The sequence below is a fragment of the Schistocerca cancellata genome, chromosome 3 (assembly GCF_023864275.1).
Source record: "Schistocerca cancellata isolate TAMUIC-IGC-003103 chromosome 3, iqSchCanc2.1, whole genome shotgun sequence".
Lineage (NCBI taxonomy): Eukaryota > Metazoa > Arthropoda > Insecta > Orthoptera > Acrididae > Schistocerca > Schistocerca cancellata.
Window position 1 is genome coordinate 278,804,474 of NC_064628.1, and position 23,335 is coordinate 278,827,808.

A 23,335-nucleotide genomic window follows, 5' to 3' on the forward strand; every position below is an offset into this window, starting at 1 on the left:
TTCACTTTATTATATTTTTAACGTATATAAATGGAAAATCATACTTCACATGATTATCATATTTATTGTTTAAAGTGTAAAGAGTTTACTGAAACACATAATCCACTTTGAGTAACAATTAAAAAAAGAAGACAAAGAATTGGAGGGCTTTGTGCAATATGTATAAGTAAAAAGAGTAAATTTGTTAAAAAAATTTGTAAATGGTGAATAATAATAATATTCATGAGGAAATAATTAATGAATCACATAAACCAATTAGAAAGAATTTTAAAAGAAGAATTGTTGTTTCTTTTAATATAGATGATTTATGGCAAGCTGATCTAGTAGAGATGGATTCTGGAAATTTAAAAGGAATTTCTAAGATAACAAAGGTTATAAATATATATTAACAATAATTGATGATTTTCTTAAATTATGCATTTGCTGTTCCTATCTAAGAACAGTTTAACAGAACACTTAAAGAAAAGATGTGGAACAAATTTGCTTTACAAGGAAATTATAAATGGATAAATTTAGTTAAAGATTTAATTGATGAATACAGTAACACAAAACATCCTACAGTAAGAATGAAACGAGTAGAAGCAAATGAAAAAATTTAAAAATAATTAACATTGTATCTAGTGAGCAAGCTAAATTTAAAAAAGGTGATAAAGTGAGTATTAATAAACTTAAAGGTCTTTTCGATACAGGATATACAGCTAATGGGTGAACAGAAATATTTGAAATTGAAAATATAATTTATTGTAATCCAGTGACATAAATTAAAAGATATAATAAGGAAATTTTTATGAACAAGAACTACAGGAAACTAAATATCCAGATGTATACTTAGCTAAAAACGTTTTAAGAAAGAAAGGCGATAAAGTCTATGTTAAAAGGTTAGATTTTGATAATTCACATAAAAGTTGGGTGAGTAAAGATAAAGTAATTTTATAGTAGTTCTGTTTGATGAGCGACTGCATCAAGCACTTCAATTTCATTAATAAATTGTTCTTGTGTATAGTTATCCAAAATATTGAAATAGTTCAGATGACAGACAATCCTTAAATTTTCTTTCATTCTTTGAAACAGATTTATTGAATTAGGATTATAATTCAACCTTAAAATTTCTTCACAATTTGGAGGTCTATCTTCGATTTTATATAGTTGTTTCTGTAAATTTTTCATTGTTCTAATGACATAATAGTCATATTCACATTCTTACACAATTAATTTTAAGTGAATGTTGGTCTTAAACAGTCATCCTTTTTTTATGAACTACTTGTGGTAATAAACTATTTATTTTTCATTTCTTTTACTTATTATTTCTGAAGCAATATTAACTGTTTTATCTTAAATTTTGTGAATGATCATCTTTCATTTTAATTCTATCATCTTTAATTGAATTATTTCTGAATTTAATTTATTCAATTTTTGTTTTTGTTGTATACAATTATCTTTGTCTTTTATTTGATATTTATAAGCATCAATCATCAATTTTCTAATCTTATATCACCATTGATGGTAAAACTTCATGAGTAACTCATCTTTTAAATTGTTTAGCTTCACTTCTTTAGAAGGTAAAATTATTCAATGTAATCCTGATTCATTGATAAACATAGTATTTTTTGTTTTTTAAATGGGTGCTATAAGATAGCAGGCTTTGTTCTAATAAATTTTTAATGCAATTCGAACATCAACATCAACATTTACCCTAACAGCTTGTTGTCGATTAATCTATTCTAAAATCTAAGCAACATCTTTTGATATAAACCACAGATTATTTTCTTCATCAATATCCATTAAAACATGCTTATTGTTGTAAGTAAGCTTGTTGTTGAACAGATCTACAAGCAATTACATTTAAGAGAAATACTTTTTATTAGTTTGCAAAAAATAAATAGTACCTGAAATTCGCAGTGTGTATTTATGATTAAGTTAAATAGGTGAATTAAACTTTTTCATAAAGCTAATAAAAATTATTTCTTATAAATGGAGAACAGAAACGAAATGCAAACTAAACTAAAAGAAACTTAAGTACTAATTGATGTATGTGAAAAGATAATGATAGCCCTATTTGGTTAAGTTATGACAATAATAATGAATTTGTTAAAACAAATTGCAAGCATATTTATAATAAAGAATGTATTGACAAATGGTGAAAGGAGAAAGAAAATTCCCGCTTTGTAGAAGTATTATTAAAAATAAAGAACCAACATCAGTTGACATAGTGACAACACCTCATTCTTTACTAGTAAATATAATTAAATCATTTGATCAATTGTTTGATTCTTTACCAGTAACTAAAAGCCCTTTTCATCCTTTATTTGACTGAAATCAAAAATTTAGAATCAGGACAGTAAATCTGAAGATTCTTATTTTTAAAATAATTTATATGAATAACTCAAAATTAAAATATAAAAAAAATTAAAATTTACTTATTATAATACTAATAATTTTTTTCTATATAAAAGGTGCATATTCAAGTTCACCAAGATTGTTCGGTGTAAACTACATTTTGGAAATTTTATAATACAGAGGTATTGTTTTTGTGGTCTTCAGTCCTGAGACTGGTTTGATGCAGCTCTCCATGCTACTCCATCCTGTCCAAGCTGCATCATCTCCCAGTACCTACTGCAACCTACATTCTTCTGAATCTGCTTAGTGTATTCATCTCTTAGTCTGCCTCTACGATTTTTACCCTCCACGTTGCCCTCCAATACTAAATTGGTGATCCCTTGATGCCTCAGAACATGTCCTACCAACCGATCACTTCTTCTGGTCAAGTTGTGCCACAAACTTCTCTTCTCCCCAATCCTATTCAATACTTCCTCATTAGTTATGTGATCTACCCATCCAATCTACAGCATTCTTCTGTAGCACCACATTTCGAAAGCTTCTATTCTCTTCTTGTCCAAACTATTTATCGTCCACGTTTCACCTCCATACATGGCTACACTCCATACAAATACTTTCAGAAATGACTTCCTGACACTTAAATCTATACTCAATGTTAACAAATTTGTCTTCTTCAGAAACGCTTTCCTTGCCATTGCCAGTCTACATTTTATATCCTCTCTACTTCGACCATCATCAGTTATTTTGATCCCCAAATAGCAAACCTCCTTTACTACTTTAAGTGTCTCATTTCCTAATCTAATTCCCTCAGCATCACCCGACTTAATTCGACTACATTCCATTATCCTCGTTTTGCTTTTGTTGATGTTCATCTTATATCGTCCTTTCAAGACACTGTCCATTCCATTCAACTGCTCTTCCAATTCCTTTGCTGTCTCTGACAAAATTACAATGTCATCGGCGAACCTCAAAATTTTGATTTCTTCTCCATGGATTTTAATACCTACTCCGAATTTTTCTTTTGTTTCCTTTACTGCTTGCTCAATATACAGATTGAGTAACATTGGGGAGAGGCTACAACCCTGTCTTACTCCCTTCCCAACCACTGCTTCCCTTTCATGTCCCTCGACTCTTACAACTGCCATTTGGTTTCTGTACAAATTGTAAATAGCCTTTCGCTCCCTGTATTTTACCCCTGTCACCTTCAGAATTTGAAAGATAGTATTCCAGTCAACAATGTCAAAAGCTTTCTCTAAGTCTACAAATGCTAGAAACATACATTTGCCTTTCCTTAATCTTTCTTCTAAGGTAAGTCGTAAGGTCAGTATTGCCTCACATGTTCCAGTAGAGTTTTGTCAGGACTGGCTCTCCCAAGGCCGTCTGTAGTTGGAATGTTGTCTATTCCGGGGGCCTTGTTTTGACTCAGGTCTATCAGTGTTCTGTCGAACTCTTCACGCAGTATTGTATCTCCCATTTTATCTTCATTTATATCCTCTTCCATTTCCATAACATTGTCCTCAAGTACATCGCCCTTGTATAGACCCCCTATATACTCCTTCCACCTTTCTGCTTTCCCTTCTTTGCTTAGAACTGGGTTTTCATCTGAGTTCTTGATGTTCATACAAGTGGTTCTCTTATCTCCAAAGGTCTCTTTAATTTTCCTGTAGGCAGTATCTATCTTACCCCTAGTGAGATAAGCCTCTACATCCTTACATTTGTGCTCTAGCCATCCCTGCTTAGCCATTTTGCACATCCTGTCAATCTAATTTTTGAGGCGTTTGTATTCCTTTTTTCCTCAAACAAATTCAATATTTCTTCTGTTACCCAAGGATTTCTACTAGCCCTCGTCTTTTTACCTACTTGATCCTATGCTGCCTTCACTACTTCATCCCTCAAAGCTACCCATTCTTCTTCTACTGTGTTTCTTTCCCCCATTCCTGTCAATTGTTCTCTTACGCTCTCCCTGAAACTCGGTACAACCTCTGGTTCTTTCAGTTTATCCAGGTCCCATCTCCGTAAATTCCCACCTTTTTGCAGTTTCTTCAGTTTTAATCTACAGGTCATAACCAGTAGAATGTGGTCAGAGTCCACATCTGCCCCTGGAAATGTCTTACAATTTAAAACCTGGTTCCTAAATCTCTGTCTTACCATTATATAATCTAACTGATACCTTTTAGTATCTCCAGGGTTCTTCCATGTACACAACCTTCTTTCATGATTCTTAAACCAAGTGTTAGCTATGATTAAGTTGTGCTCTGTGCAAAATTCTATGAGGCGGCTTCCTCTTTCATTTCTTAGCCCCAATCCATATTCACTTACTATGTTTCCTTCTCTCCCTTTTCCTACACTCGAATTCCAGTCACCCATGACTATTAAATTTTTATCTCCCTTCACTACCTGAATAATTTATTGTATTTCATCATACATTTCTTCAATTTCGTCGTCATCTGCAGAGCTAGTTGGCATATAAACTTGTACTACTGTAGTAGGTGTGGGCTTCATATCTATCTTGGCCACAATAACGCATACACTATGCTGTTTGTAGTAGCTTACCTGCATTCCTATTTTCCTATTCAGTATTAAACCTACTCATCCATTACCCCTATTTGATTTTGTGTTCATAAGCCTGTAGTCACCTGACCAGAAGTCTTGTTCCTCCTGCCACCGAACTTCACTAATTCCCATTATATCTAACTTTAACCGATCCATTTCCCTTTTTAAATTTTCTAACCTACCTGCCTGATTAAGGGATCTGACATTCCACACTCCGATCCGTAGAACGCCAGTTTTCTTTCTCCTGAAAATGACGATACAGAGGTATCAATTGATTACTTTACTTTTTCAAAATACACAAAAAATTCTAATAGAACTATATGTAGGCCTTGCTTAAATAAATATCATGTACAAAATTACAATAAAAATCGAATTCCTTGTGTATGTGGAAAAGTGTTGTTAAATTTATTTTAAAGAACATTTAAGGCGAAATCCAAGTGAACGTACGAAAATGGGAAATGAACCTACAATGAATAGTGAAGTAGTTATAACTGATTCCAAAAAGAAATGTAAAATATGTCAAGAAATTAAAGATTTAAATTGCTTTTATATAAATCCATCATATAAAGATAAACAGAATAATAAATCTAAGAAATGTACCTTAGAAAATATTAAGAATAAGAAAGCTTTAACTTTAAATAATAATCCTTTATCATTAATTATCTATACACCTATTAAATCATTATCACTTTATTAATAAAAATAATTTTTGGAAAACTAATGTTTTTTTGTAATAAATAGAAGAACAAATTAATTAATTGTTATACTTAATAGCAAACTAAATAGTAAACTAAATTTTTAAAAGCTAATTGTGAAAAAACTATTTGTTTAAAAACTAATTTATTCTTAGACTAATTCTGTTTTTATTAATTCATTATTAAATAATAATCCTTATCCATCTATTAAATAATTATCATTTTATTAACAATAATAATTTTTACAAATTTACTAAATTTTTTTGTAATAAATAGAAGATCAAAATGGAAAGATACACTGCTGTACAACTAGAACAAATTGCTTATCGAGTAGAACGATATACACTTGCAAAACGTTGTGAATTTTGTCAAGAAAACAATTTACAAAGATATTCAAATTTATGTAAAGTCAATTTAATTTAATTTATTGTTAGTAATCATTCAATTATTATTAGTAATCATCGAAATATTGTTAGAGATAATACACCTGTAGTAAGTAAAAATAATACACCTGAAAATAATACAAATATTGTTAAAAATTATATATCTAAAATAAGTGAAAGTCATGAAATTTATATAACAGAAGTAAGTAAAAATTATAAAAATACTGTTTATATTTATATACCAGAATAAGTGATAATCGAAAAATTTTGTTAAAAATAATACAATCAAAGTAAGTGAAAATCTTTGGTAAGAGTTATCATATTGTGATACAAACCATTAAAAAGAATATTCGAATTTCCACCAGTATATTTGTAAATAAAATACAGAAAAACAATGAAAGATTACTTAGCATTTCCTGACAGATTACAAACTATAAATTTAGAAAACAGTATAGACAGATTTGATCCTAATCATTTCTAAACTGCTGTAAAAACAAAATTTTTGAAAATTATTAAAGACTATTTCAAAGTAAATCATGGTGTAAATATAAATTTTTATTTATATTGTGAATATTAACTACAAACAGAAGAAATAAATGAAAAAGTTCAAGTATTTGGAGTATACTATTTTAACAGAAAAAGATTTAAATAAAAAATTCAAATATGGTAACAGACAATTATTAGAATATATTTCAAATTTTCAAGTGAAAGGATCAGGATGGACATTAAATAGAATTTTTGGTTTACAGTTAGCAATTAATAAATATGTTGCAATAAGAGGTTCATTTGACATAGAAGTAACAGATAAATTTAAAAATAAGAAAGCATTTATTAATGTGAAAAATAATGTAAAAATGTTTTTATGAACTATAAATACACCTTTAGTTCCTGTATATAAACATCCAGAAACAATACTAAAAACTAAAAACGTTGGTCTTGAACTTCATAAAAAAACTTGAAAATAATGAATTTGCTGTACCAGTTGATCATATTCCAACAATAGAAAATATAATTAATGTATTAATATTTATTCGTTTGATAATGAAGATGAAAATTATCAAGTGTATCCATAAAAAATAACAAAATCTAAAAAGGAAAAACATGTAAATCAACTTTATTTCAAGAAAGATAATATTTCACGTTATTGTTATATTAAAAATATATCTACACTTGTATCAAGTCAAATGACTAGAGATTTTAAGTAAAATCTATATGTGATTTATGTTTACTACATTTTTTTAGTAAACAAAAATTAGATAAACAAAGAAAAAATTGCTTAACTAATAAACCATTAAATTATCTATTTACACAAAAGTTTCAATTTGTAATATATGCTGATTTTAAAGTTTACATTTAAAAATGGATACTTGTCAACCAAATCCTGAAACACCAAAACAAGAAGTTGAAGAAATTGGAAGAATTTATTCTGATATTGAAGAAAAGAAACCACTTACAAATGAAGAAAATAAAATACATAATAATTCTAAATTTTGTACATTATGTAAATATTATTATAAAAAATAATAAAATAGTTGGTCATCATGGAAAATATATTGCTCCATTATGTAATAGTTGTAATTCACAACTACAACAACCTGATTTCGTACCTCTATCTACATAATTTATCTGGTTATGATTCTCACCTTTTTGAACAAAAACCTGTTTATGATAATAAAGAAATAGAATTAATACCAAATAATGACAATAAATACCTTAGTTTTAGTAAATATACCAAAAACTTACAATGAGATTTGTTGATACATTTAGATTTATGGCTCCTTCACTTTATAAACATTCATCAAATTTAAAGAAAAATGAGTTTAAAAATATTAAAAAGTATGTTTTTCCAGAATTATTTAACTTAATAATTAGGAAAGGTGTTTATGATTACATGGATTCTTGGAAAAAATGTGAAGAAACATAATTACTGCAATAGATAAATTTTACAATGAATTAAATGATTGTGACATAAGTGATGCAGATTATAAACATGCAAAATTAGTTTGGAAATAATTCTAAATTAAAAATTTTGAGAAAATCATGATTTATATCTTAAAAGTTATCTAATAATGTTAACTGATGTATTTGAAAATTTTTTATCACATGTATAAATATATATAGCTTAGACCCTTCTTCATATTTTACAGCACCAGGTTTATCTTGGGATGCAATGTTAAAAATTACTAATCAAAATCTTAAATTCTTACATTATTATGATATGCTTCTGGTGGTTGAAAAAGGAATAAGAGGAGGAATTTCATAATGTTGTAAGAGACATATAAAAGCAAATAATAAATATTTAAAAGGTTAATAATAAATAAATATAAAATTATATAATGTATCTAGATGCAAACACTTTATATGGTTATGCTATGAACCAATATTTACCATATGGTGGATTTAAATGGGCAGAACCAAATATTTTTAATTGTACAAAAATCAGTTAAATGTCAAACAATAGTCAATATGGATATATATTTGCAGTAGATCTAGAATATCCAAAAGAATTACATGATATATATAAAGATTTCACATTAGTTCCTGAAGGAAAACTATTTAAGATAAAAAGTGTAATTGTGTAGTACATTATAGAAATCTTGAACAATATTTATCTTTAGGAATGAAAAAAATATATATAAACAAAAATATTTATCAACAAAAATATATATAAAATTTTAAAATTTAAGCAATCTGATTGGTTAAAGAAGTATGTAGATCTAAACACACGGTTAAGAATTAAAGCTAAAATGATTTTGATAAAGATTTCTATAAATTAATGAGTAATTCTGTATTTGGTAAAACAATGGAGAATATAAGAAACAGACAAGATACAAAATTAGTTTCTAATAGTAAAATATGTGATAAACTTCTAAACCAAACTTTAAACATAGATCTATATTTTGTGAAAATCTAGCTGTAATCCATATGAATAAAACTAAAATAATTTTTAATAAACCTATTTATGTTGGATTAAGTATACTTGATTTATCAAATGAATTAATGTTGGATTTTCATTACAGAGTTGTTGTTGTTGTTGTTGTGGTCTTCAGTCCTGAGACTGGTTGATGCAGTTCTCCATGCTACTCTATCATGTGCAAGCTTCTTCATCTCCCAGTACATACTGCAACCAACATCCTTTTGAATCTGCTAAGTGTATTCATCTCTTGATCTCCCTCTACGATTTTTACCCTCCGCACTGCCCTCCAGTACTAAATTGTTGATCCCTTGATGCCTCAGAATATGTCCTACCAACAGATCCCTTCTTCCAGACAAGTGGTGCCATAAACTACTCTCCCATTTCATCTTCATCTACATACTCTTCCATTTCCATAGTATTGTCCTCAAGAACATCACCCCTGTATAGACCCTCTAAATACTCCTTCCACCTTTCTGCTTTCCCTTCTTTGCTTAGAACTGTGTTTCCATTTGAACACTTGATATTCATGCAAGTGGTTCTCTTTTCTCCAAAGCTCTCTTTAATTTTCCTGTAGGCAGTATCTATCTTACCCCTCGTGAGATAAGCCTCTACATCCTTACATTTGTCCTCTACCCATCCCTGGTTAGCCATTTTGCACTTCCTGTCGATCTCATTTTTGTGATGTTTGTATTCCTTTTTGCCTGCTTCACTTACTGCATTTTTGTATTTTCTCCTTTTATCAATTAAATTCAGTATCTCATCTGTTACCCAAAAATTTCTACTAGCCCTCGTCTTTTTACCCACTTGATCCTCTGCTGCCTTCACTACTTCGTTCTTCAAAGCTACCCATTCTTCTTCTACTGTATTTCTTTCAGCCATTCCTGTCAATTGTTCCCTTATGATCTCCCTGAAACTCTGTACAATCTCTGGTTCTTTCAGTTTATCCAGATCCCATCTCCTTAAATTCCCACCTTTTTGCAGTTTCTTCAGTTTTAGTTACAGTTCATAACCAATAAATTGTGGTCAGAATCCACATCTGCCCCTGGAAATGTCCTACAATTTAAAACCGGTTCCTAAATCTCTGTCTTACCATTATATAATCTATCGGAAACCAGTCATTATCTCCAGGATTCTTCCATGTATACAACCTTCTTTCATGATTCTTGAACAAAGTGTTAGCTATGGTTAAGTTATGCTCTGTGGAAAATTCTACCAGGTGGCTTCCTCTTTCATTTCCTAGCACCAATCCATATTCACCTACTACGTTTCCTTCTCTTCCTTTTCCTACTGTCGAATTCCAGTCACCCATGACTATTAAATTTTCGTCTCTCTTCACTACCTGAATAATTTCTTTTATCTCATCATATATTTCATCAATTTCTTCATCATCTGCAGAGCTAGTTGGCATATAAACTTGTACTACTGTAGTAGGCGTGGGCTTCGTGTGTATCTTGGCCACAATAATGCATTCACTATGCAGTTTGTAGTAGCTCACCTGCACTGCTATTTTTTAATTCATGATTAAACCTACTCCTGCATTACCCCTATTTGATATTGTATTTATTACCCTGTATTCCCTTACCAAAAGTCTTGTTCCTCCTGCCACTGAATTTCACAAATTCCCACAATATCTAACTTAAACCTATCCATTTCCCTTTGTAAATTTTCTAACCTACCTGCCTGATTAAGGGATCTGACATTACAAGCTCCAATCCATTGAACGCCAGTTTTCTTTCTCCTGATAATGACATCCTCTTGAGGAGTCCTGGCCCGGAGATCTGAATGGGGGACTATTTTACCTCCAGAATATTTTACCCAAGAGGACGCCATCGTCATTTAATCATACAGTAAAGCTGCATGCCCTCGGGAAAAATTATAGAGTTATGAAACCTAAATATGGAGAATATATTGAAGTATGTTATCAAGATACAGATAGTTATATTAACAATATTAAAACCTAAGATTTCTATGAAGATACGAAATCAATGATTGATTATTTTGATACAAGTGATTATCCTACAGATAATATATATGGTATTGCACAAGTAAATAAGAAAGTTGTTAAAAATGAAAGATGAATGTAATGGAAAAATAATGGAAGAGTTTTGCGGTTTAAGAGCAAAGCTGTATGCTTATGAAGTTGGTGATAAAATAGAAAAGAAATCTAAAGGAAGTGAAAAATGTGTTGTTACAAACAAAATAAGTTTGGAAGATTATAAAGACTGTTTATTCAACAATAAAGAACAATACAGAAAATTTAATTTAATTAATAGTGAAAAACATGAAATATATACAACTCAAGTAAACAAGAAAGCACTAAGTCCACATGATAATAAAAGATATGTATTGGAAAATAAATTAGATACAATACCATATGGTCATTACTCATTATTGAAAATCTAATAAATAATTACTATATATAAATCTAATAAAATTTATTCTGTATAAATGGAGACTATAATCAAAAAGCTCAATGATGTTAGTGTCTCGAGAGAGATTAAAAAGATAACTGAACTAGAGATTAATGTTTTAATAATGTTACTGACTGTGAATATTTAAATACTAGATATGGAGAAAAAACTTAATAATGATTTTAAAGTTAGTTTACCAAATAGATCTTACAAATTAATTGATCCTTGGGAACTTGAAGTGATTAAAATGGACAAATGAAAGTGAAATATAAAGGAATAAAGAAACTTACAAATAGAAATAATGAATTTCATGATATAGAGTTCACAATGATTTCATTCCAGATAATTTTGAAATTACAATAATCTAGAGAGGATTTCAGGAAATTTTTAGAGTTAACTGCTTTAGCGAAGCATAATCCCTTGGAGTAACTTTCCGTACTCCAGAGGCTACCTATCATGCAAGATGAATAGCAAAAAGCAATTATTGCTTAGGTGTTTGTGTTTCACCATGAATATTACTTATCACCACAAGAAGGGAACGATGTTCGCAGTATCTGTATTTTCGTGATGAGTTTGAACGACGAAGCATGGTTCACTATCCCTTCAGCAGCCAAAGCACCACATATGAATTTGAGAATTCTATCAAAGCTTTGTAAACATTAGACTGTCGATTGTCATCTCTTGTGTGGATTTATAAAAAGTGAAAAATCCTATACAATACCATTTTCCTGATTCTGTCACCACTGCGTTCTTTAATCCTAATTTGTATGCTGTGAGGCAGAACCATCAGAAAAAAATATTAGAAGGTGCAGGTAGGTGTCGATCGAATTCCAGAAGTCATCAATAATGGGATGAATGGTTTGCTTTTAATAAAACGAGAGCATATTTTACCAAACATGGCATGGATTGGAAATGAAATCCTCTATTTTCATACACACTCTATACTTAGTCGGTAAACTAGAAGTTGTAAATGATCTTGAAGAATGAGGCGTGAAGCTCATGGAGGAATACAATAAACTATTTACAAAAAACGAGAAATTGGAGCAACATGTGCAGCAAGCTGTATAAAAGTTTCAGTGGCATAAAAGGGAGACTTTAGCAACGGATAAGAAAATTTGGTTTTCTCGAATTTTCCTCACAAACATGGTGGTACTACAGATGGAATTAGAGTTAACGCTGAAAATTAATAACCAAGTTGAAAGTAATTAGTTAATTAGCTACTTCCTGGATATATTTTTGAGATGAAAGTGAACTGGGCTTTATGTGAGTTGTGCTTCTTATTCAAATGTAAGGTCCTAGATACAAGACTTCTCTTCCTATCGACCTCAAATTATATACAACTCATTTTTGTTGTAGTTGAATTTAACTAGAGGATAGCACAAGGAAAAAATGAACTTGAAAAATAAAAGCTACCCTCAGTGCATTGACGGAAATCACGTTCCAAATGACTGCGATATGAAGTTGTTCCACGTATTAAAGTGACTTCTGCACCCATGTACATAGGTTAGAAGAATCGCACCCGGGACGATGAGAGTTCATTTCCCTGTCCAGCCGCCATCAGTTAGGTTCTGCTGGATTTGCCTGAATAGTTCAAGGCAAACACTAGTAATGTTCCTCTGAATGGTCGGAGCTTGTGCTCACTCTTTAAAAGGCCGTGGCGAATGCATTTTTCTATGACCCACTGATACGCATTGCTACCATGCATCACTGCGTTATTTATCATAACCGGGCGCACACCACAATCATCAAATTTTTCCTCTACTCCCTATTAATTATAACAGTTTTTTGTTTCTCTGTACCATCTGTATTACACATGCACTTTGCAATTTCTTTCTAATAGGAACTGGGGATACCTTCCTGTGTGCTAGACTTCAGCAAAACTCATGTTGGAAACCAGTTTGTTACGCGTTAATCTCTACAGAGGACGTATAAATAACCCACTGACAAGTTGTGAACTACACCTGTTCCCAAGACAAATCTCGATGTCGTGTGCTACGTTGCTGACTCCTAGAAATCACGATCGACACCGGCACCTCAACTCTCAGCCACATTTGACACTGAGGAACCGTTTCTTTGTTCGGTACAGAGGTGTATTTTCTTCTCCTTTTGCTTTCACGTTATGGCGAATGTTCAGTGTCTCCTGATTGCTCACTCATATCACAATATCGTTTTTCTCTTTCTCAGGCTTAACTATAATACCATACTGGACCATAACATCACTCCCACTTGCTCTATACAGTTATTTGGCTAATATATTAGTACTTTCTTTTCCGTCATATCATTTACAAAGTATAAGTGAATGAAAGGATGTTTTAAACACCACAGCATCGTTACATCACTAGAGATGTAACCTAGTTTGTATTCAGTTTACTTCATTGTCACCTATTTTTTGTAAATTTTGTAAGTTATTCGAATGAATTCATAGTAAATAGCAGAATGCTCATTCCAAAGACAGTTTTGAACACCACATGACTTGAAACTGTCCTGTTTTCTGTGTTTTCTGTTGCATATGAAACAATTAACATAAACATTGGCGGAAGATTATAAAATACTGATTTGAATTACTGGCGCTCTCTATCAAGCCATCATGCACGTATGGAGTACTTATTACGTACTCGTTGGAGGTGAAACTTTCTAAAATATGTGAAAAAATCATATGCTCTTCTAAGAGTTAAACACAAGACATTTGACGAGTATTCTTTCGTATCTTCCGTTCAAAGCGTACTACGAGAGAATAAAACATTGACCTGAATTGTTTCGCTCTGTTCGTAAAGCGCACTGTACGTAGAATAAGAAAGACGTTACAAGGAAAAGTGACCTTCTAACAGACGGAAGAAAGTTAATAACGACAGTGTTATCACTGTTTCTTTAAACTCTGTTGACGAGGAAACACAACGCTAGTTCTGATCATAAAATGCGTAGAGGAACAGTAAATACAGCAACTAACTTCTCAAAAACTTCGATATCTTAGGCGGAACTATTTTCACCTCTAAAATAATCGAAATACTAAAAAGGATTGTGTGTCTAAAACGTTTGCAGAATGACCATGAGGATGTACTACCAATTAAGTTAAAACTTCTACTGAGAGTCTTCTTACTATTGTATTAAAACAGAAATAGTAAACTATGAATACTTTTAAGAGATGCTGAGGACAGACTAACGTATTAACGAAAGTCTGCTTCCAATTAACCGGGTGTGCTTGCCAGGACGATATAGGTAAACATTTATATGTATCCCAACGGTGACTTGAATGGAGACGAAAGCATATGGGACCATACTCGCCGCACATTGACTGACGATGTAAAGTTATTGCTCACGATAGTGATGGTAATTACAATAATTGCGACATCTTCCAGTCGGGCGCTTGTATTTTAACGCTACATTGGCAGCTTCTTTCATCTAGAAGTTTCGGATTTGCGCCTGACAGGATCGCGTTCCAGATCATTCTTGTGCTAAAAATCTGAAAGCGGTCACTGGGAAACAGATGTGTCACCGACAGCCACTAAAGCTAGCCACTAAGCGAGGTAGGCGGTCAGTCACGGACATTTTCAGATTCCCGTAAGACAGCAAAATGACGATGTCGGGATGTCCGAGGGGAATGAACTGTTCTGGTTTACCGTCAGGGCATAGGGCTGAGTGTCGCGCTACTAATTGAATCTGGGAATGAAGTCGGAGCTGTGCTGTACGGATACACAGAGCGGGAGATTAGTTTAATAACTACGTTACTAACTCGGCGATCAGGTTACGCGCATGCGCCGCTGGGGGTCGTGCTCCGCGGTCAGCGGGCGATCTGCGCATGCGCCACCTGGTTGCCGCGGCCACGCCGGCTGCCTCGCTTACACTGCAGTTGAGAACTGGCACTCCCTGTGAAGCCAGCAGACACACAGCTCAACTACGTGATGAGAACTCAAAATCACGTAACCGAGTCGTCTGTACCGTGGGGCGGAAGTAAAGAATACTTCGCATCTGAAACTTTTCGTGCTCGAAAACACTAAGAATTTAGTGTTGTGGTAAGGATGTAAAATAGATTCGTCAAATGATTTTCTAGTGAGCAAATTTTGTTTATGAAATGCGGTTCTAAAAAATTTGCATACCGTCCGCCCATGTTTTTTCTAAGGTCTTAATTGTATTCCTATCGTTCCCTGTTTCAAATTTTCATTGGGTATAGGAGTAGATGGAAGTCAGAGGACACAAATTTGATGATTAGGGTGAATCTTCTAATGAATCTTTCTTTTAAAGGCAGCTTGTGTCACATGGTGCACTATCCTGATAAAAATTATTACAAAATGCTTCAAATGGCTCTGAATGGCTCTGAGCACTATGGGACTTAACGTCTACGGTCATCAGTCCCCTAGAACTTAGAACTACTAACCTAAGGACATCACACACACCCATGCCCGAGGTAGGATTCGAACCTGCGACCGTAGCGGTCACGCGGTTCCAGACTGTAGCGCCTAGAACCACTCGGCCACCACGGCCGGCAAATGGCTCCGCGCACTATGGGACTTAACATCTGAGGTGATCAGTCCCCCAGAACTTAGAAGTACTTAAACCTAACTAACCTACGAACATCACACACATCCATGCCCAAGGCAGGATTCGAACCTGCGACCGTACCGGTCGCGCGGGTCCAGACTGAAGCGCCTAGAACCTCTCGGCCACACTGGCCGGCAATTATTACATCTTTCACAGACTTGACTCTAGATCTTACGTGCCGATTTTTTTCCCATTTTGCTTCAGAGGGCTTCCGGCCTGTTCACCCGTGATTTCTTCCCCTTTACATTATATTAATGCACAATAATATCTATTGTACATGGAATACGCTGGTCAGGAGCTTCCCATCAGATTAAATCCACTTTATAGTTTTGGACTGCACGCCGACTTTTACCCATGACTATGATTATTGTTTGCAATGTGAAATGGTGAATCTAAGTCTTACGCACAGGAGCAAATTGTTGCCCAAAACCAGTTGAACGCTTTCCTAAATGGACCTAACAGGGTTGAGAATGCTGTTTTTTTTTCATTTGATTTAGGATAGTATTCGATTAACACAGCATCAACCTTGCACAAAACTTCGTCGATCTTATTCCACATCTGAAATGTGATACGCGCTTGCTTCAGGTACATCCTTCGTGCGATTTTAAAAGCTAATAGTGCAATAATGCATTGCTCATTTTTAGCATAAAGTTCCAGTTTTGGAATGTTTCATCCTCCAGATCAGCCTCTCGCGTCTTCATAGTTGAAAATGAAACAGTGTCTTCCTACTATTCTCAACCAACTCTGAATGGTATCTTTCGCACTTAACAGTCAGGACAAAACATTTTATTTTGCTACAGCAATCAATTTTACATACCAAACGAATCTATTACAACGAGATTGTAATTAAAAATCTGTGCAAGCAAAATCAGTCCGCAGAAGGAAACGCCAGTTTAAGACAAAAAAGGAAAGAAAAAATAAAGAAACGAAAAGGAGGTATGCAAATTGGTCACAAGTTGATTTGGAAACGGGTGTCGACGGAAAGATCAACATTGCAAACTCTGGCGGCCGATGGATGGATAAGTGACGGTGCAGCGCAATTTCACCGAGCAGCGGCCAAGGATAGTAAACAGGGGACTAGTCGATACCAGGGCGTAAAGTCTTCGCGAATTTCATTCCGAGTACAGTCCGCCCTTGGTAGCTGAGTGGTTACCGGCAAGGTAGCTCAGCGTGCTCGCTCAGAGGGTTAGCTACCCTCTGCAATAAAAAAAAACTAAGTGAAAAATTCAACGAAGAACCTCAATGGGTGTCATCGGACGTCCATCCCGATTAAAGTCAACGAACAATATAGAACAAAATGAGGTCAGAAGAAAAAATAGTGGTCAGCGCGACAGAATGTCAATCCTAAGGTCCCCGGGTTCGATTCCCGGCTGGGTCGGAGATTTTCTCCGCGCAGGGACTGGGTATTGTGTTGTCCTAATGATCATCATTTCATCCTCATCGACGCAGAAGTCGCCGAAGTGGCGTCGAATCGAAAGACTACCCGACGGGAGGCCCTAGTCACTCGAACGTACATTTAATTCCGAGTACTCAGTTGGACAGTAACTATGCCTTGCAGACAGGCTAATGAACAATGCACGTACATGTCAGCTTTTGAGAGAGGACGTGTGGTTGGTCTCAAAGATGCCGGTTGAAGTAATCGCCGAATCGCTCCACATTTGATTAGGAGTGATACCACTATTTGCCGATACTGGCAGGAGTGGATGAAGCACGGCCGAACACAGCGTCAAGCAGGAAGCGGTCGACCTACAGAGACAACAGGACATGAGGACCGGCTGAGCTCACGGCGACTACCGTTGACATCTGTACACCAAAAAGCACGTTGTAGTGGCGTCGGTGTGGAATCTCATTGACTGGAGTAGAATTGTCTTTAGTGATGAGTCGGGCTTCGAGTTGAGCTCCGATGATCAGTGAAGATGTCTGGAGAAGCCCCGGAAAGCGGTGGGATACCAACTTTACCGTCGCCCACCATATGGCCCGACAAACAAGAGCGATGGTCTGGGCTGCCATTTCGTTTCATAGCAGGACCCCTCTGGTTGTCATCCGCGGCATCCTTACAGTCCAGCGTTACGTCGACGATATTCTACGCCCCGTTTTCTTGCGTTGCGCTTCACGGCGAGCCATCCTGGGCTTACATTTCTGCAAGATTACGCCCGGCCACATACGGCGAGAGTTTCTACTTCTTGTCTTCGTGCTTGCCAAACCCTGTCTTCGCCAACAAGGTGGCCGGAATCTCTGTCCATTTGAGGACGTTTAGAACATTATGGGCACGGTCCTCCAACCAGCTCGGGATTTTGACGACCTAACGCGGCAGTTGGACAGAATTTTGCAATTTTGCACGATATTTCTTAGGATGACATCCAAAAACTGTCAATACCAGTCCGAATAACTGATTCATAAGGGCGGACGTAAGCCATCGCGTTTCTGAGTTGCTCAGTTTGTGAAGTTCTCCTGAATAAATCATACAGTTTTTCTAGAACTCTAATAATTTCTGTGCCTGTACATTAAAAACTCACGTCTACCGTTTTCCGTCCCATTTGGATAATTCCTTGGTGGTGTATCGTTTTTTATGTCTTAGAGTGTAGATTTAGTCAGCATATTGCAACTAGTAGAAACCAAATTTCATTGACCTCAACGCCATTTCTATTCAACCATGAAGATTTTACATTTCCTCATTATATCATTTTGTAGTTCTCAGATAGATAAACTCTCTAGGCACATTTATTGCCTGAAACCTAATGTTATCTTCCAGTATAATGCGACTGTGACTGTGGTCTGCTAAACGAAAGACGGTATTGAAGTGGCAGAAACTGGGAGACCTCGAAAACGTAGGAGAAAAGCAGCACAACGATGGTAAAGATTATCGGTCAAGAAATTATCTGTTTTGCTAAGGAGATGGAGAAAAGTCATAATTCGTGGTGACTTAATGTTATTGACAAAGAAGACCAAAAACCAAATTTCAACAAATGCATGGAAATCGAACACATGGCGTGAAGTTTAAACATGATTGACACGTGGAAGGCAGCAAATGCAGACTCGCTAATGTGCACCTACGTCACAGGAGAATACACCTGTCTTACATCTCTAAGTGTTGGTGGCTAACATCACTACATCATACATCCGTTCCGTAATTTTTTCCAATTATTGTGCTTGTGATAACAGAATCAATTTATAGAACTCAACGACTTTCGTGGGAAAGAGTACTGATAATTAAATATACCTTACTTAGAGATGAGGAATTAAGAATTATGGTGATGGAATCATGTAAGGCATGCGTCACGTAAAGAAATATCCCAGCAAATTCAGTTGGTGTGTGGAACATGCAAAACACAAGTCAAAAAGATTCACTAGTCAACATGCCATTGGGAGAAAAGTACACAAGAATTTCATACCATGTGCCTCTGCGAATTGTTCGTAAGTACGACAGATAAAGCAGATTGAAACGCAGATACCGTTAATGCAGAGAAGGCAAGTAGAAGGTCTGAAAATGAGACCAAATATTTATAATATTAAACAAGAGAAGAATACGTCACTCTACCATCTAATACCACTACTGAAAAAGATCAAATACTAAATGCTAAAGATATTCAAGATAGGAAACGAGTGGATACAAAAGCAGGCTCATATGAAAAGTGGAGTGCTGCAACCTTTCCGTGAGTTGTTCGCTGTAGCAGAAATAGACGAGAACCTCGTATCAGTTTTCCTGAACTTTCTAACAGATTCAGATAACAATTGTCTCTTCGCAGAATTTACAGCAGAGGAAATACACGAAACGTTACTGATAGGAATGTCACCAGGAAGACATTTCAACTAGCTAAAGGTTACCTCACTTTCTGAGATATATTGAGACAAGAGCTACTCGTAACTGACGTAGTCAACAACACATGGAATGTCCAACAGATTCATACAGGACTCCACGATAGACTCATCATTTTGGTAGCATAGAAATACCAGACAACAAACATCTAATCCGTTAGCCTACTAGCCTTAAACTGCGCCGATTGCAAAATGCTAGCTCGATCTGTGAATGCAAAATTAAAGGACGTAATGAAAAACATGGAAGGAGATTACCAAATGTGCGAGGTCCCTGGACGCAGTATAATGTACACCCTGCGTAACTACTGTTACGTATTGCTATTATGGATGTCTGTAGAACATGGTCATCTGTAATATCTATTGATTTCTTGAAAGCTTTCTATTGGATCTCTCACAGTTTTCTACTCAAAAGAATGACGAAAGTTGTAATCTTGAAAAAAAATTCCAACTTGACACAGTAATTTTTCCATTCGATACAAAGCGGTTAGTCTGCCAGGGAATCACTTTCAAGGTAACCTCGCAGTCTTAGAAGAAAGTACAATGTCCTGGTTTCCTCTAAATTCACAGAAAATTATATACAGGATGGAGCAGTTAAAACTGTTTGTGGAAGTACCTCGTACACTATAACCCAGGTGAAAAAAATGTTGTAATAGAAGTTCGTCTCGAAAGTGGCAGCCAATGACATTAAACTCCCTGCTGCACCCCCAGCGGACAGGAACGTGTTCATCTTTGAAAACTTCAGTAGCAACTCCCAGTTTTTAGCACCGATTAGGATTTTACAGAAAATATAAGTAACTTTTGCATGGAACAATGTTACTCAAGCATAATGGATGGCAGTGTAATCGGCACAAACCAAATTGGGTTAAAAGATGTTGAAAAGTGATAGGGGAATGTTCGATATGTTAATCATAGTCTTCCGTACATTTTGTACCATTTACATAACAATCTGATGTACGGACGGCGAACATGCGTCGCCAACCCTGTAGGTGCAAGGATGTAGTTCCACAGTGTCGACCGCCACTGTGGCTGTACCGCGAACGACGGACAAGGAAACGGCGGCGCGAAGCGGTCGTGGTTCACTTTACTGCAAACATTCAAACCGCAAATATCTCTTCCTACGCGTACAGCGATGTTACGACTGTACAGAAGGTACATTCATTGCTTGGTAATTTGCGTCAAATAGGCGTGAAGAAGTAGCTCATCGACGGTATACGAACCTCTTCTCTGAGAGGGACGCTCCTTCAGGAAAGGCATTTGGCAGTATTCTTGTTCTTCTTAACTGTATGTTATTAAATTAAGGCACTTTGAGATCTGTTACTATAGATCGATATGGTGTGCTAAGCTCCAAGACTTGGCTACATTTCGAGAAATGTGGTGCACTTGGAGGCGTTAGGCCTAGGAAAGCTCTATTCAGTCAAGAGAGGCGGAGTGTAGCTGTATTCGTCTATTCGGTTGAGGAATAATCAGGTAGCGATGTTGCGGGGTAGGTTGGTCATTGCCGAGGTGAGGATGGACTTTTAACGTAAGAGGACTAGATAGCTCTGTGACCGCCATACGCATAGAGATTGATCGAGAACTATGGGTAAGGTGATCATCTTTATGTGTTCGAGAATTAAGTGTGAACGGACGTGCTGAGCGGTCATCTATGAATGTTCGCAATGATACTCGCAAAGTAGAGGATGTATGGTTTAGCTATGATACTGAAATTAAGAAAACAACCTGTCACATAATTTTTCGCGATATCAGCTCTGATGGATAATATGAGAGTAGTTCGGTGGTGTCTTATCCATCGTGTCTGTGCATTGGGTAAGACATAATGATTGACTGACAATGCTTGCTTGAGTTGGGGGCCAAATTTTGGTTGATGGACCGCAACTTCTGGGGTTGCTACCACCGAAAACGGTGATCCCGTACTTGTGTGCAAAAATGACCAGTCACTAGAAATGGAATGCAGAGTTATAAACTATTCGGTCACTGCGACATATGAGCTTAAATGTAGAAGTGGTCAATCACTTTCGAGGGAAGTCGCTACAACGCCAGCAGGCTCTTTAGTTTCCTTGTGTTGTGGCTGTCCTTTATTTAAAATCATTCAGTGTTATGCTATCGACTGTAATAATATGATTTACAAGGTGCAAGGTATAGTTTCCTGTGAGAGGCCGTGCATCAGTCTGTGTTAATGTCTGTTTAGAATCAGACACTGACTTCGAAGTCGCAGCAGAAAGACGAAATGCTCGGCAGTGTGCAAAAGCGTGTTAGAAAACACTGTTTGAACAAGGGCCAGAGGCAGCTTCTCATTCGGTTAGAGTATGGGTGATCAAACTTTAAAGGGGTCTCTGCAGCGTGTGTGTATATTTAATATGATCTTGTTCGTATAGGCAACTGTAGTTTGAGGTGTCGGACTTGGCGAGATGTTAGGAATTCTTGGATGGTGGCACTCTTAGTTATTCGGGACAGTATTGTGAATTCCGTTTGACCACGCTGGAGATGGATCGCATTGGTGCCTTCGTGACTTTTTCACTGTTTGATGGTAGAGGATAAAGATGATAGGGTGTTGAGGATCTGTTGTACTTGTACCTAGTTTGAGGCATACAACATTGTGCGCATTTCCGGCGAATGGTCAAAACAAGGTCCTGTTGTAGTAACTGAGATCGTTCTGTTTGTAGACAGGTTGTAGAAAGTAGTAGATATGTCTTTCTCCGACTTAAATTGCAGAGATCAGATGGGTGAAGATAAATGCATACTCATCTATGCTTATAAACGGAGAATGCTTTTTTATTATTGAGTTTTGACAGGACTGAATATGATTTTATATATGCGAGTGTTTCAGCGGAAGGTGAAGACGTCGGGTTCGCTGGCTGGGGGAGACACTGTTTACATGTCCTGTTGGAGATGCAAGGGGGAGATAGAGATCTGCGCTATTCAGGAATCCATTTGTGCACTGTATGTCGTTAGATAATAGCTGGAGAGCAGCTATGGGGAGAGCCCACTTCAGCATTCTGGTCCTGGGGCTGAGTGGACGGCTGATTAGATGGACAGCTATGTGGCTTTGACATGCCGCCGGCGGCGCTCGGACACTCGCTTTGTAAGGCGCTATGGGATTAGTTTGAGCATTTAGTACTTGTTTCTGTGGTTATTGGATTAAGAACTCTAATATTGAAGGTCATGTCCTCAGCGGGGCCGCTGTGTAATTGAGTAAGTTTGTTTAGGTATCTGAAGATATGTTTCGCGAATGGTGATGTTAAGTTGATGGTGCAATTTAGCCACCACTGTAAAAAGATAGCTGTCTGCTGCTGAAAGAAAGAAAGAAAGAAGGAAAGGGGTGACCTTCCCCCAGACCTGATGGATGAGTTATTAGATAAGAGCAAGTGATAGTTGAATGATGCTATGTGTTCGAATATAGGAGTCTCTAAACGGCGGGGCAAGGTTTTCTTTGTATGTGTAAATTTATGCAATCTATAGATAGTGATATTCGACCGCTAGTGACAAGAGTTAAGAGCGGAAAAATAGGTACAAATCGAGCGCTGGCAGAATGTTGTGGCAATGGTAATACTATTTAATTCAAGGTGAAGGTGGTAAATATGGACCAGGCTTTGAATATTGTCATATGTGCTTCATGCTCTGTATAAAAGTTTGACTCTATAATTGGGTTTGGTATTTCTGGTTGTGTGTAAAATTAATTTTACTGTT